The sequence below is a fragment of the Bombyx mori genome, chromosome 10 (assembly GCF_030269925.1).
Source record: "Bombyx mori chromosome 10, ASM3026992v2".
Classification (NCBI taxonomy): Eukaryota; Metazoa; Arthropoda; class Insecta; order Lepidoptera; family Bombycidae; genus Bombyx; species Bombyx mori.
The window spans coordinates 11,041,201-11,056,711 of NC_085116.1; the positions used below are offsets into that span (position 1 = coordinate 11,041,201).

General features: G+C 34.9%; 1 protein-coding gene and 1 long non-coding RNA gene across 6 annotated transcripts in view; both read left to right on the forward strand.

The window, feature by feature from the left end:
• Nucleotides 1-15,511, forward strand: part of LOC101742820 (RNA-binding protein Musashi homolog Rbp6) — a 557,845-nt gene that overhangs the window by 37,005 nt on the left and 505,329 nt on the right. The gene's annotated exons all lie outside the window — the stretch shown is intronic.
• Nucleotides 1-15,511, forward strand: part of LOC134199543 (uncharacterized) — a 64,543-nt gene that overhangs the window by 8,953 nt on the left and 40,079 nt on the right. Inside the window, exon 2 of the long non-coding RNA XR_009974087.1 lies at nucleotides 14,064-14,134. This is a non-coding gene — a long non-coding RNA (uncharacterized LOC134199543). The remainder of the gene's footprint in view (nucleotides 1-14,063; nucleotides 14,135-15,511) is intronic.

Genomic DNA, 15,511 nt, shown 5'->3' on the forward strand with positions numbered 1-15,511 from the left:
AATCAGAGAATGCTGCTACTAATACTCTGGTGAATCCTTTAACGCCTTTTATGACACTCACAGAAAGAGATAAGAACAGAACCATTCTAGGCCACCATTATTTTGACAGTACTTTTACTGAATTTATCACATGCGTGAAATCTATGATCCGATTTGAATATTTCTTTAATAACAAAGAAGCACTACTTAATTAACATAAAACAATTGAAATATAATAGAATTCAGTCTCGATTGTTCCATTGTAAATTGCAGCGAGACTATGTTGTGAAGTCACTCGGGAAAGCCGAAGATAGAAATTGTAAATAGAACAGATTGAAATTTAGCAACTGCCTGTCGAGGCGCATTACCGACTGTGCTGCCGTATTTATAAATATTCGGTCTTCGTCCACAACTATCTAATGATATAGTTAGCTCACATTATTTAATTTGAAATTCGTTTCAATTCTGTGCCCAATTTTTTTGTAACATAAACAACCAGTTGATGATCTAGCTTCGGTCTCTTTATAAATTTCTGTAGTTTTAAGATTATTTCAAAAATTAATAGTTATACTTTTATCAATAGTGGAAAATATTTTAGTACCTATCTACATTCTCGCTCGCTTTCTGAGAGACTCACTAACTTCTATCCACATTATACGCGATTTGACAGGAGAATGGTACATACTATTTTATATACCTACTACCATTACCATATACTAGAAATAGTAATATTCCCATATACCTAAAATAACACTTATTTGCCAAGCTTGTTCTGAATGAAAATAAATTAAAATAAAAAATTCTAACGTTGATTTCTAAGCCCGCAATCTCTGATTTAAAACACAATGGATTGTTCTCACGTGGCACACACGGTCGATGACCCAACACCCTTGATTTTTACTTGTCTTACATTGCGCAGAGTGTTTAACATATTATGCCAAAATATACGAAAAACCTCATCAGTTTTCATTGTGATCTTTTATTATGACTCATTCAGGAATCGATAGTAGTACAAACTTTTTCCTTTTTTGGATACGGTTTTGACGTAAATTAATTTCTCCCGTGTTTAGTATAAAATATTTCCTAGCGAAAAATGTAGTGGTTTTGTACTTAATTTTCCTGCTATTCTGTATTTTTTGTTACCTTTATTTTATTGTATATAAATAAATAACATATTACTGTGTATATCTATTATAGTTATAGAAAATATCTGCTCGAACAAGAAAAAAAAATTGCAATAGGTGCTAGAAATTATAGATAAGACTTGGAATTTGGATGAGACGTACTACTATTATATTAGTATCTATGAAGTTTTTTAATGATGAATTTTGTTATATGGTCCGGTTTCAATTGTTCATTATAAAAATGTAAGAAATAATTGATTACTCGAAATTGCTTATGGTTGAAATAGGGAAACATGCATTATACTGAAAATTACGATGGTGTTTTTGATTGATTCACTTGTCTTGATGATCATCAAAACAGCTATAAGTATATCGACGCTTGAAAGGCAAACGTGACTAAGCGACAATAACTGATTTGTACATAAATGATAGGCAATAACCATATTCGATGCGCAAATAATATATATTTCTAGGTCTATTAAAATCATTTCAATCCTACAGCTACTAGCTAGATTCTACTACAGCTAGGTTCGTTAAAATAAATTTTGTTTACAGGTATTTCAACTTTAAATTAGTCTACTGTAAAGTTTACGCATTGTATAATAATATATATTGAACGTCGGGCTGTGGAGTTACATTGTAGAGAATTGGCATTTAATTTGAAAAAATTCTTTAGGCTTAATTCAAGCTTTTCGAATGATGTCGTGTAAGAATTCGGTTTGGTGAGATTATAACCGTTTATTTATATATTTTATGATTCAATTTCATATTACGAGAAGATAAAAAAAGAAACATCTGGTAACTCAAATTAAATGTATTTTCTTTTGTTGTGTAGCTTGTAGGCAGAGGTGTATACGGCCCGTCTGATGGTGAGAGATTGCCGTAGCCCATGGACTTTAGCAATGCTAGGGACAGACTCAAGCCACTGCCTACTGCTAAAGACTATTTTGTCCTCAAACTTGAAAGGTCCGTTCTTATCTCTAGCTCGTAGTATAAATTTAATAAAAAAAATAAGGCATTTTTTTTATTTTTTTCTATGGGTGGACGGGCTCACAGCCCACCTGGTGTTAAGTGGTTACTGGAGCCCATAGACAACGTAACCATCTACAACGTAAATGCGCCACCCACCTTGAGATACAAGTTCTGAGGTCTCAGTATAGTTACAACGGCTGCCCCACCCTTCAGACCGAAACGCATTACTGCTTCACGGCAGAAATAGACGGGGTGGTGGTACTTATCCGTGCCGACTCACAAGAGGTTCTACCACCAGCAAATCTAGTCCTCGATTAATACGTTAACAAGAAAATTGCAGATCATCAAAGAAATTTCTCTCAATGTAAAGTGATAACCCTATAACTAGAGTTTTATGGTTTGTTTATATGAATTTTCATTCCGTTTCAGTAGACCAGATATAAATATATGGCTATATAATAACCTATTTGAGTTAATGCTAAAATAAAAATAATTAAATATAGCGGAAAAGAAACTTCCCTGTGAACCGTAAAGTTTGAAAGTTTAAAAGACAACAGTAAAATTAAGACACATTCGTCCGAAATAAAATACTTAATAAGAATGAATACGCAGAGAGAACGGACGTATGCGTGTATAAACTGTCATTAAAATAAAATTTTGGCATCGTTCCAAGCCTCCAAAATTATTGTTTGCCTTGCCTGCACAAACTATAAGTACAGTCTGAATCTTTTTCGTGCTTATCATTTCTGCTTTTACGACCGAAAGGTTGTAAGTTTATCGACCAAGCGAAATAGTCCTTTTGTGACAATAGATGTTTAATCTCGACAAACGTTATGAATAAAAGTGTGTCAGTGTATCTCTTGATGCACGTTATTAAGCTTTGAACGACATTTTTTATCTTTTTAAAACAAACATTTATTTATGCGTCCAATGACGTGGTTCACGCGTGATACATGTAAATATTTCACACTTTTTATGGATTGAACGGTGCAAAACTTGCAGGTCAAAATAAATTTGTGGATGTAACGAAAGTGTAATATAAAAAAAACTGTAAAACAATTTACAAATGACTTCTGTATGGCATGTAAGAATAAAATTGTATTTTTAGGAGACAACGGGGATAAGAGTATTACGACTGCTTAAACAAATTTAGTTGGCTAAATATAAACAATGTCAAGTGTCTACCGAAGATATCTAATAGCTGTATTTTATTAAAGCTGCGTCGCTCGATTCTTTTATACAATAGTTAAAACTCTCAAGCGAAAACACCAATTCCCCTGACACGACTGTACCTACCGCAGTTCGATAAAATTAGATTTAATCGACATTTAAACGGAGTAATTGAATATAGAACCATTTTATTGGTTCTTTAGCAAACGCTGCAAAATAAATTAATTGGCGATTTGTGTATCCAATTTGTTCCGTCGTACACAGGCAAGAGTTTATATCGATGGGCTCTTTTTAACAGTCGGTTCTCGGCTTTGGTCCTCGCATACTACAAAAAAAAAAAGATCCGTCCCGGTCGTCAACTAAGACCGACTAAAAATAAAATCAACCCACATTGATTGATGTCGAGTCTCACGCACGCTTGTTTTTGACGGCTCCTCGTCAAGAAAAAGGAGTGCCAACCGACGTGCCCCCGGTCGTTCTGCTTTTCTTAATATTTGTGGGAATTGGATGCGCTCGGTCACATGACATAATGAATTTTAGACTGTCTTTCGAACAGGAAATTCAGCGTCACACTCGTTGTATGATGAAATAAGAATGTAACTAATGTCGAACGCGGCGCGACGGTCACGGCGTGGCACAAAAAGGAATACGGTTTATTTCATTAGGATAAAAGAAAGTGCAATTAATAAAAAAATAACAACCATTAAACAAAAACTCAGAAGTTTTAGCGGCACCAAGTTTATTCGGTATTTTCACATGGATGATTGAGTTAGACGACTTGCGCAGGAGGCAGGAACGCAATCTCCGGTTGAGTTTGGCGGAAGGCCCCCACCTCCCTGCCACCGGTTTGCACACGATGCACTGTCAAGCCTACCCTCTCAGATTTTCACACCCAATTACATCCATAGCATATAAGGTGATTACAACACCCAACTATTTATAGCTGGCTTTAACGGTATGAGTCTAGAGGTTTTTAGGTTAGTTTTTAATTTATTTTAGCTGCGTTTCCACTTAGAATTATAAGTATGTATGTAGATATTAAAAAAAATTGGAGTTTCTATATTTGTACAACGCTGATAAAACATTAAGATAATATATTTGAGTTCAATGTTTTTAGTGTTGAGTCGTAATGTAAATAAATTCTGAAAATAATAATTAAGGTAAAATAATTTTTGATAGCACTAAGTGACAGGAGGAACGAAAATTTCCGGCAGTTTTCCGATAAAGGTTAAAAATCTAGTTTCCGCAGTCGCGTGATAAACACGTTATTGACGTTTGCGGGGCCTGAGGATTGAAGTTAGGGTGAGATAGAGGGATAATGGAGCTTCTTAGTTTCTTATCAATGAATGTTGTCATAACAAAGTTAAGTTTCAAGTGATTTTATTGATTAACTTTATTTTTGAATCATGCAATATTGTTTGAGATGAACGTCATGTAAAACTAATCGCTTCAAAGATAGAAGCGTGAACGGCTCGTACTTTATTTCGCTCCGGTTTACACACATATTATTGTCAACGACAACGTGTCAAATGTCTCTCCGACCGACTCGTTGTGGCCGCAATATAATGCAGTGCAGTGCATTGAAAGCCACCGGACCTGTTTGCTTATCTTTCCGTTTTTGAAACGAGATTGATCTTTAAAGTCAGCTCGGTAGAGTTAGAAATCGTTTGAAATGAACAGAGTCCTATATAGCCTTCAGCTAGCAACAGTTCATTTGTTTCCGTTAGCACTTCTGGCTTGCAGCGTCTCGTCTTCGGAAAGGTATCAAATGTCGCAATCCTTTTTTATGAAAGAACACGATTGAAAGTAGTGAAATGTGAAATAAATGTACAAATGGCAAAAACGTTTATAATTTTTTATTTCTTTTCAATTTCATATCCCGTGTTTCACTGGATTAGATAGTCCACAACTGTGGCAAGACGCCATGATTTTTTATTTAGCAAGTTATGAAACATAAATTGTTCGCTGACCGTTCAGTGTTACCATACAGATTTACGTTATTGTATTGTAAACATTTTCACTCGAAGTGGATGTGTGAAGTAGGAAGGGTATCCATATTGTGGTCTTTTATAATTTCCTTCAAATTAGTTTTCAAGATAAAATTTAATATAACCTTGACCTTAAATCGTAAGATTATTCAATCTTCATGATTCTAACCTATATTTTCTTCTTGCTTAGATGGTTGGACGAGCTCACAGCCCACTCGGTGTTAAGTGGTTACCGGAGCCCGTAGACAACCACAACAAAAATGCGCCACGCACCCTGAGATATAAGTTCCAAGGTCTCAATCAAGCATAGTCTCATCAAATCTAATTTAATCAATTTAAATTGTAACAGATTCTACTTTATTATTTATATGTTAATGTGTCTCTTCTTGGCTCAGTCTACTGTCTTGCCGTGACTTTATCTAATATATTTTATTAGACAATTTATTTAAGAATGAAATGAAAGAATGGAAGAAAAAATGAATAATGGTAAACTCTATTTTTTTATAAAAAATACCCGAATCCGTATGAACTGGTTTCGGAAAATATTTTCACCCATTTTCACTAAAAAATATTTTGTAAATAGTTTTTAGTGAAAATGGGTGACCAGACCAGGGTTTAACCAGTTCACGATACACGGGTAGGTTCGCGGTGACCTCAAGACATGAGGTTAAAGTCTCTATTACTTTAGAAACACGGATTTCTGGCAACAAGAATATAGTCTTAATATTTGTGGTTAAGCGACCTTTTACTGTACATTTTACGAGTTTTATTCTGACCTCTTTGGCTCACACGATAAAGACGATAATGGCTTCTATGTATAATTTTAAGTTATGATACTTAATTTTAACATGCATCAGTTCATTCAAACGATAATTAGCCTTAAGTAATTTTTCATAGCCATTACGGCTTGGATGTCTCCCTAGCATTGTTGATGTCCACAATTACAATTGTCGGGCAATTAAAAAATTTATACATGAAAACTCAATTGTTCAATCGATAGGAACAATGATCATCCATAACCGTAGCGTCCTCCTTCTGATGCAATATTTTTCTTGTACGCTTGATGGAACGGAACATTTTATTTTAAATAGCATTCTTTTTTAGTATCTATGAAATTGGTTAGTAATAAAATTCAAGTGTATTCTCCCGATGCGTTTTGAACTAAAACAAAAAAGTCCATCAGCTTTAGTGCCCTTTCGCCATATTGTGTATATTCACCATTGTGCTGCGGAAACATTGTGTAAAACATTACTATGTCAGGCAACATTATTCATAGTCTATTAGCACATAAACTGTCCCTACAATTCGTCATTCGTTTACAGTTATTTTGAGCCAAGAAGCGATGTAGTGACGCGGAAATTGAAAACTTGAATGTCACGAAACTAGAATTTTATTACCTTTATTATATACTAGCGACCCGCCCTCGCTTCGCTTCGGAAATATTAAAACACAAAAAAAAATAAAAAAAAAAATAAAAAAAAAGTAGCCTATGTTCATCAGGGACAATGTCGGCTTCTAATGGCAAAAGAATTTTTCAAATCGGTCCAGTAGTTTCGGAGCCTATTCGAAACAAACAAACAAACAAATCTTTCCTCTTTATAATATTAGTATAGATATAGATTGTTGTATCTTTTTATATTTACTAAACATGCTTTTTAATATGAATAAATTTAACATTGAGATTCATTTTTAACGATATGTTATTGATAATATCGCCATTCATTTTTATTTCAGGGCATATTATAAGCTTTATATGATCGCACCAGTATTTTATTTATCTTTCGTTTATTTTCATTTACTATTCGTATTCGTATTTACGATATTTAATTTTCGAAATAATCTTGTTTAACCCAAAAATGTTTTCATTCCAATATTGAAGAAGTTTTTTTTTTAAATATTATGTAAACAAAAAATTTTTATTTTTATTTTTTTATTGCTTATATGGGTGGACGAGCTCACAGCCCACCTGGTGTTAAGTGGTTACTGGAGCCCATAGACATCCGCAACGTGAATGCGCCACCCACCTCGAGATATAAGTTCTAAGGTCTCAAGTATAGTTACAACGGCTGCCCCACCCTTCAAACCGAAACGCATTACTGCTTCACGGCAGAAATAGGCAGGGCGGTGGTACCCACCCGCGCGGACTCACAAGAGGTCCTACCACCAGTAAGAAATTTAACGAGGAATAATTTAACGTAAATTTTTCTATCTGACAAAATGCTTATAATATTTTCAGAAATTCATTGTAATTTTTCTAGTACGTTCGCTACGCTTATAGGAATTATAGATTACGTTTCAAACAACAACAGGCCGCAAATAAAGATGTTATTAGCTGCCTCGTATTTCCGTTCAGTTGTTTCGCAATGCGCTCGTACGATTGGATTGTACTTCAATCAGGATCGTAAATGTCTTACTGATGTTTGAACTGGCCGAGTTAAATGGTTGCCGCCGGGCTGTACGTTGCACGAGAGCCAAAGCTTAAATCGCTTTTAACTCTGCATATAGTTTTGGTTTCGGTTTTTCTAAAATTCAATCTGCGAATGCGTAATCACGTTTATAATTTTTTTTTAAGGGATTTTATGACCTGGTAACTAAGACCTTTAGGTCAAGTCTTATTTTAACTTTAATGATACGTAACTTTTTTATATGAAAATGATATTATGAAATGAAGTTGATTATTATGAAACAGCATGAAGTGAAATGAAAACGAAATGAAATGACATGAGATGAATTGATATGGGATGAAGTATAATCTCAGCAAAATGGTGGTCATTTACTGAGATTTTTTCAGTGGACTTTTTGGAGGACCCGAGAAGTTACGTCCAGCGGCTTTGTTTCATTTTCCCACATTTGTGCACTTTTACAGATATTAAACAGTTAATAAACTACCGTTATTACATATTTAATCCTGAAGAAACACTAAATAGACAAAATAAAACAAATCACACAACTTCACTCCTCGCGTTCCCGCCAAAAAGTCCTCACGTTTATAATTCAAACAGTTTCGTACAGATAACGAGGGCCGTTTTCGAATAGTTTATGTGCGATTATAAATATTTTAATTGTAAAATGTCACAGAGGATCTTGTAAACTAATCTATGACAATCATCATTCACTATTTTCTAACAGCAGTAGTTGTATATTCAAATCCGCTCTGGTCAGGTGGTCTGTTGCAAGTTGGAACATGAACACTAGTTGTGCCGACTTCTGTTAGTGGGATAAATGCAAGACGAAGTACTTACAAATTTGGAATTAAATGGAAGCTATTAAATTACAAATTTTTTTGTATGCATGAAACTTAACCACCTAATTACATAAAATGTTTGGACGTTAAAATTTATGGTCCCATCATATTCGTCGAGTGTATCTTACGCACTGCTAATTAGTCGTGGAGTGCCATCAATCAACATTTATTCACACTTCTGACAGAAACGTCATTAATTTCAAACACGTGCTTGCTTTCTTGGCGTGTTCTCAGCATGTGCCTTACTTACTGCACATATGTTTGCTACACCGTTTAGTAAAGAACAATTGCCTTTCGCGTATTAAGAGAAACTAGTGGTCCCGCAGTAGTCGAAATTCGACTATAATTAATTGGAATTGTAAGTTTGTACACTATTATGATTGGATTTTATACTTCATCACAATTTTCGCCAAGGCTACACTATAAAAAAATATTAATAACAAACAATATTTAATCTATTCTCAATTTGACCACAGAGGCCAAGAACAAAAGTTTCACAGTAAATAGTATGCATGCGTGTGTGCGTCAAATACATGGTACGTAGTGTGTGTAATGTTTTCTTTATTGATTTAATGTATCTTTTAAGCATTATTTAAAAAAAATATTATCATTGTGCACTTCTTCTCTATATTCTCTATAACTGTGGAAAATTTCATACTCCTCCGTCCGCGCAATTTTCGTAAAAAGGGATACAAAGTTTTTGCTTCACGTATTAAGGTGGACAGACTTGGTTAAGCTATCTACGAAGTGTTCCCTTACTGAGTGTACACGTATCGCCACAAATAGAGAATGATGGAGAAGTCTCTCAAAAGCCGCAACCAAACATTAAGACTTACGTAACCACGACCACTCCGCCAGGAGTGAACGACTGAGAAGAAGAAAAATTAATATATAGAGTTCTTTGAATAAACGATTTAACGAAAAACATTGATTGAACTTTATTACCACCATGTTTAATAAAGTATTTTAAATGACCAACGAGGTTCAATTATAATCCACGTGCTGAGTGAGACAAGAAACTATTTTTGATAGTTATATCACCGCTATAGCTCTTCTATCTATTTTCGATTTTTCATTATAACATACCTATAGCATATAGTGGAAAAATAAAAACTGTCAATTTATTTTCGTAATTGTGTATTTGGGTCTATGAAATATTTTTTGTAGCTCTCCTTAAATTGGAAGCTCCATGAAACCCCTTAAAATCCATCCGTCAAAAAGTGACGTTCAGATATCGCGTACAGACTCTGCATACGCCGTATGCACATGTTTGCTTTAGTTAAAATCTTCTCAACAATCGATCAATGTCAACGAAATATTCCTAGATACTCGTATTATCACCGGTGCGTTGACCTGTTCGTTGGATTTCGTAGTTATTCACACAAAACACCGTTGTGACTGTAAAACTATCTCGTAATACACACACATATACAATACATATGTGTTTATCTGTACGCGATACTTATCTTGTTTGCTTTGACAATTTTTAGAGCGTCTTCATTTTTTGGGGTTCTCTGTGAAAATGTATCCAGTTTTTCATAGTTTAAATTTTTAAATTTAATTCTGTCTGACTCTTTTTTTTTTTTTTGCTTAGATGGGTGGACGTGCTTACAGCCCACCTGGTGTTAAGTGTTTATTGTAGCCTATAGACATCTACAACGTAAATGCGCCATCCACCTTGAGATATAAGTTCTAAGGTTTCAAGTATAGTTACAACGGCTGCCCCACCCTTCAAGCCGAAACGCATTAGTGCTTCACGGCAGAAATAGGCGGGGTGGTGGTACCTACTCGTGCCGACTCACAAGAGGTCCTACCAACTCTTACCTATCTATCTTCGCCATCAGGGGTACTACATTTATTTTGTACTATATTTCCTTTAGCCTTGTTTTTATTGCCCGTGCAGGCAGACGAGCATACGGCCCACCTGATGGAAAGTGGTTGCCATCGCTCATGGACATAAGCAATGCCAGGGACAAAGCCAAGCCGCTACCTATCGCTTAGTAATGTCTACGAGCCTCGTTTGAAGAAGGACATGTCATAGCGCTCAGGAAACACAGTGGAGGGGAGCTCATTCCAAAGCCGGATAGTACGTTGCAAAAATGATCTCTGGAAACGCACTGTGGATGAATGCAGTAGCTCCAGGTAGTATGGATGATAAAAATTGTAAAAACGAGATGATGGTATCATCTCAAACAATTCCTTATGGAACATACGGTACAGAATATAGAGGGAACCGAAGTCGCCAGAGGTTCCAAGCCTGGAAATTGTACCTAATATTAATAAAATTTCTGTAACGTAAACAGCGGCTTGGTTAGAGGCGTAGCCAGCATTGATGAAGTTCATGGGCGACGTTGACTCTTCTTCATGAGATGAGTCGTATGCTAGTTTGGCATCGATGGTGATTAAAAAACACATCGATCAATAAATCGAAATGGTTAATTTAAAATAAAAAGTGGACGGAATCCTTCTTATAGCGATAGTTTCAACATGGCCAAATTGTTATGAAAAAAACTGCAAAGTCATGTTGTATGTCAATAACTGTGAACAGCAACAACATATGGCTCGTGAAAAATTACTATTAATAGGCTTTGGACTTCAAACGATTCAGAAACAAATTATTCTAAATGCTGTAGTTAGGTCATGAGTTAAAAATTGCTTTAATATCCTACTCGTGCGCAAAGACTCATTAACTTACGAGCGTCGTAATTTACGGAAGGTTCAAACTAATTTAAGGAGGCAGTATAATATATATTTTTTTTATTGCTTGGATGGGTGCACGAGCTCACAGCCCACCTGGTGTTAAGTGGTTACTGGAGCCCATAGACATCTACAACGTAAATGCGCCACCCACCTTGAGATATAAGTTCTAAGGTCTCAGGTATAGTTACAACGGCTGCCCCACCCTTCAAACCGAAACGCATTACTGCTTTGCGGCAGAAATAAGCAGGGTGGTGGTACCTACCCGCGCGGACTCCCAAGAGCTCCTACCACCAGTAAGAAATATAATGTAATTTATGTTTTTCTCCCTTAAGCATTGCACATTTTTTAATTGTCATCTGCGGATCAACGCCGCGGTTTTTTTTTTCGAACCATGCATATCGTTTTATAACTAAATTCGCAATATTTCATGAAATGTGAAATTTCCTACTGGCTTGCAATAAAATACGATACTTAACAATCGAAGTGCTGGTACAAATTGATAAATGTTTCGAAACAATAATCAGATTATTGATAATTTACAAGGTTTACTGGATTTTGTTTATTAAGCCATGTAATCAACGTTTTACCCCAAAATCATAGTCCTTCAAATATAAGTTAGGTAAATTCCAAATGTAAGTTTTTTTTTTTGTTAAATGCTCTGAGTTCAACGCCCTTAAAATTATTTAATAGTTTTATGCGTGTCAAAAAAGAAAATCACCTGAACAACTACATAGCCAATTCTTAGTAGTATTCCGTTAAGAAAAAAAAAAACATATTTTTGAATTTTTTTAATGAAAACTTAAAAAAACACGCTTCATTAGAAAACCCAACTAAAAAGTAAATTAATTATTTTTATCCTGGTGATCCTCTTGAGTGTATCAGTCCAAAGTAATTGAATTATTGTCATCGTTTAATTGATATTTTCAAGTTAATTGACGTCTTGAAGTTTTGGTAGGTTGAGATATTTTTTTACAAACATTTTATTAATTTTTGAAACAGGCAAAACTAATAAAAGCATTATTTTTGAAACAGGCAAAACTAATAAAAGCGTGCTAGAAAGACACGTTTGTAATGGTAAGTCAGGTGTAGATCATGTCGTTTATGGTAAATATCCGAGTTATTCTGTGGCGGAGTTGCTGCGTAAACATAGCAGACGTTGTTTATATTGTCGAGCAACTTCTTAAGAAACGTGAGCCGTCGTACTCCAGATGAGATGCCTGCGTTGAGATACAAGTGCTGTTTATTTTCCCCAGCACTCTTTTTTAATCTCGGTCCCATAGAGGAAATTATACGCAGTCCGTGATGTGCTCGAAATGTTCTAGAAAACGTCGCGTTTTCATCTCAGTAAAAGGTTGCATGTAAAAAATTATCTCGTTTCCACTCAAAGCTGCAAATGTGGCTTTGCAATAAATTGTTGAATACGTACCTATGACTATAAACAATTTAATAAGATTTACTCCACTAGAAAATTTAATCGGCGAGTGTTTAAATGTGCTATGTCTGTTAATTATTATATAATGTTTTTAGAACATTTTTCTACTATTATCTTCCACAAAAAATAAGTAGTAGATTTACAGTTCGCTTTAGTTTTGTAAAATTATGTTACGTACACTTTAATTAAAGTCATGTCGAGTGTCCATCAAATATGTAGCCAGATAATGAATGTATGGAAACCTCTGTTAATAAAGTGGGTTTTGGATTCATGTGATTGATGTTTGGCTTGGGAATGGCTACCACGAAAGGGTACGGTTTTAGCGTCTCTTCATGTTTTCGTGGTAGGATGTGTTTTCGAACGTCAATAGACTATTTCGGGCACTTTGTTTATGGATACATTGTACTGAACGAGGTAAATTAATACCCTGTGTCGGGGAAAATACTAACATCATGCCACTCTGTGGACACATTGATAATGAGCAAGTGATAATTGATGTTTTGTATTGTGCGTTAAAAGAAAAGTCAGTGAATAGAAATGATGTGTATATAATATCCTCATCAATATTCAATATCTCTTCAGTTCAGGTTCACTAATATTCATAATTAAAACAGTATGGTACAAAAAGTAACTATCATGATATATTTCTGCTTTACATAAATGCTAATGTAGGATGTCTAGAAATTCACTCCATTTAAAATTTTAAAATCAAAGTTTCTGCTCTAGCGATTCTAAAACTGTTAAAAGAATTAATAATTCCGTATGTGACATGATACTTCGCTTCGGAAGCGGCTAAATTGGGCACGTCTGATAAACGTGGAAATGTCACAGTTAGAGTGGGTCAGTCGGGATTGTTTTAAATTTAAGACCAAATGAGTCTCTGCCTCCATTAATGTTGCAATATTCGGACAGGTAGACTTGCTAACCGGGTCGACACGGCTATACTTGGAGCGATCGAAGCATGCTATTATTGGATTGGATTGTTTCGGATGAATGCTTCTGAATTTCAGCTGCCTTTTCGCGTTCGAGTCATAATGTTGCCTCTGCGCTTCGTTGATTAAAGCTAAAGTAATGAATGCCCGCTTGCTGATTCCCACGGTGGATTACCGTCTCGTTTATTAGTGAAAAGTAAATAATGTTCACCTGTTCTATAGACAACCAAACATTGTAGTCTTAATGAATTTTTTAATTGCTCACTCTGCTTGATTCACTGAATAATTTGTATTTCTTTGTTTGACACTGACTATTAAAAAGACTGTTTATGTGAATTCGGTCTACCTATGTAGAAGAGTTAATATAGAGGTGTAATAATTACACAATTGCTTCAAGTATGTTCCAAAATTGAAAATAAAACACTAAGTGAAGCTGACATAAACCAATTCAAAGACTAAATAAATTAAAGAGAAAACTATCCACTAATAGAAGTGCACTAATACATTTTCTTCTTGTTTCAGGTAGAATTATGCAATAAATTGCACAAGGAGTTCTTTGACTCAGTAACGCTCGTTCTAGATGTGAAGGAAACGTAAGTTAGCTTAATGAGATTAAATCTTTAGATATAAGATTTTATGAATTATTAATGTCATTTCTCGACGAGATGTAGAATAAATTCTGTGTAAGTGAAAATTCCAGTGCGATTCTTGGAGATGTTTCTTTGTTGAAGTAAAATGTTTTATCGCCGGAATTTATGGAACTCTTTGTTAAAAAAACCTTTAGTTTTCTGTTTAGATCTGGCCTGTCGCAAACAGAATGAGAACTACGATCAATCAAATTCAGTGAGTTCGTTGCGCAATTTAGTGGATGAATGTCGATTTTAGGTTCGAACTTACCGGTAGGTATAGTAATTTTGTATAGTTTGGTACTCAAAGAAATCTATAGCGAAGTGATAGTGGCGTTAAAACCAAAATGTACTATAATAATTTATTTATATATTGCTATTGCTGAATGGGTGGGCGAGCTGACGGCCCACTTAGTGTTAAGTGGTTACCGGAGCCCATAAACATCTAATACGCAAATTCCACCTAAAACATGATTTCTAAGTTTTTACGGTATAATGCCTGCCACACAATTCAAACCGAAACGCATGACTGTTTCACGGCAGAAATAGACAGGGTAGCGGTACCTATCCGTGCGGACCCACAAACTAGTCATAAAACACAATATTAGTAGCTTGAAGATGATTGCTTTCTGCAAATTCACTACAAATAACCTTTGGGTAAAATCATTGTTACGTTAAACACGATTTCAAACTTTTTATTTAGAAAGAGCAAACAAAATTAAGAGTGTCGAAATAATGTTAAATCTCAACGGACAATAAAAAGAAATTATATCAGATTTTTATAACGTTTTCTCGAAAATTTAATGTTAACAATTTAGGGACGAAAAAAAATCTCATTGTTAGCATTAAACGTTCGCTAGGGGCGGGCGCCTTAATAATAGGACATAATATATTCAGACTGAGTCAAATAAAATTAGCACAGTGAAAAATGTGAGCCGTCGTTTTACTGCCTTGAGGACGTGTAAGTATTAGCCTGTGTCGGGCGCTTTCCTTTGTAAGAGTATTCAGCTGGGTTCCGCAATAAAACTGCCTACTAGATGTTATTCAACAATTTCCTTTATGGCTACGAAATTGATTAAAGCAATTAAGTGCTTAAAGGTTTCGGGGTGCCTTAAGTAATGACCGCTAACATTGACTATGTCTATGTGATAAATTAGATTGAAGCATAATTTTAGTAGCGAGTAAAAAAATTGGTTAGATTTTTTGGTTCTATATTTGTTAAAAAAAAAACTTATGTTTTTTATTGTCATATCTAAATACGCAAATTTTACTTTAACGCTACATGCAATTAGCCCCTGTCAATTGTGTATTTTTACAATGTTTATTTAAGACATATATTGGGAA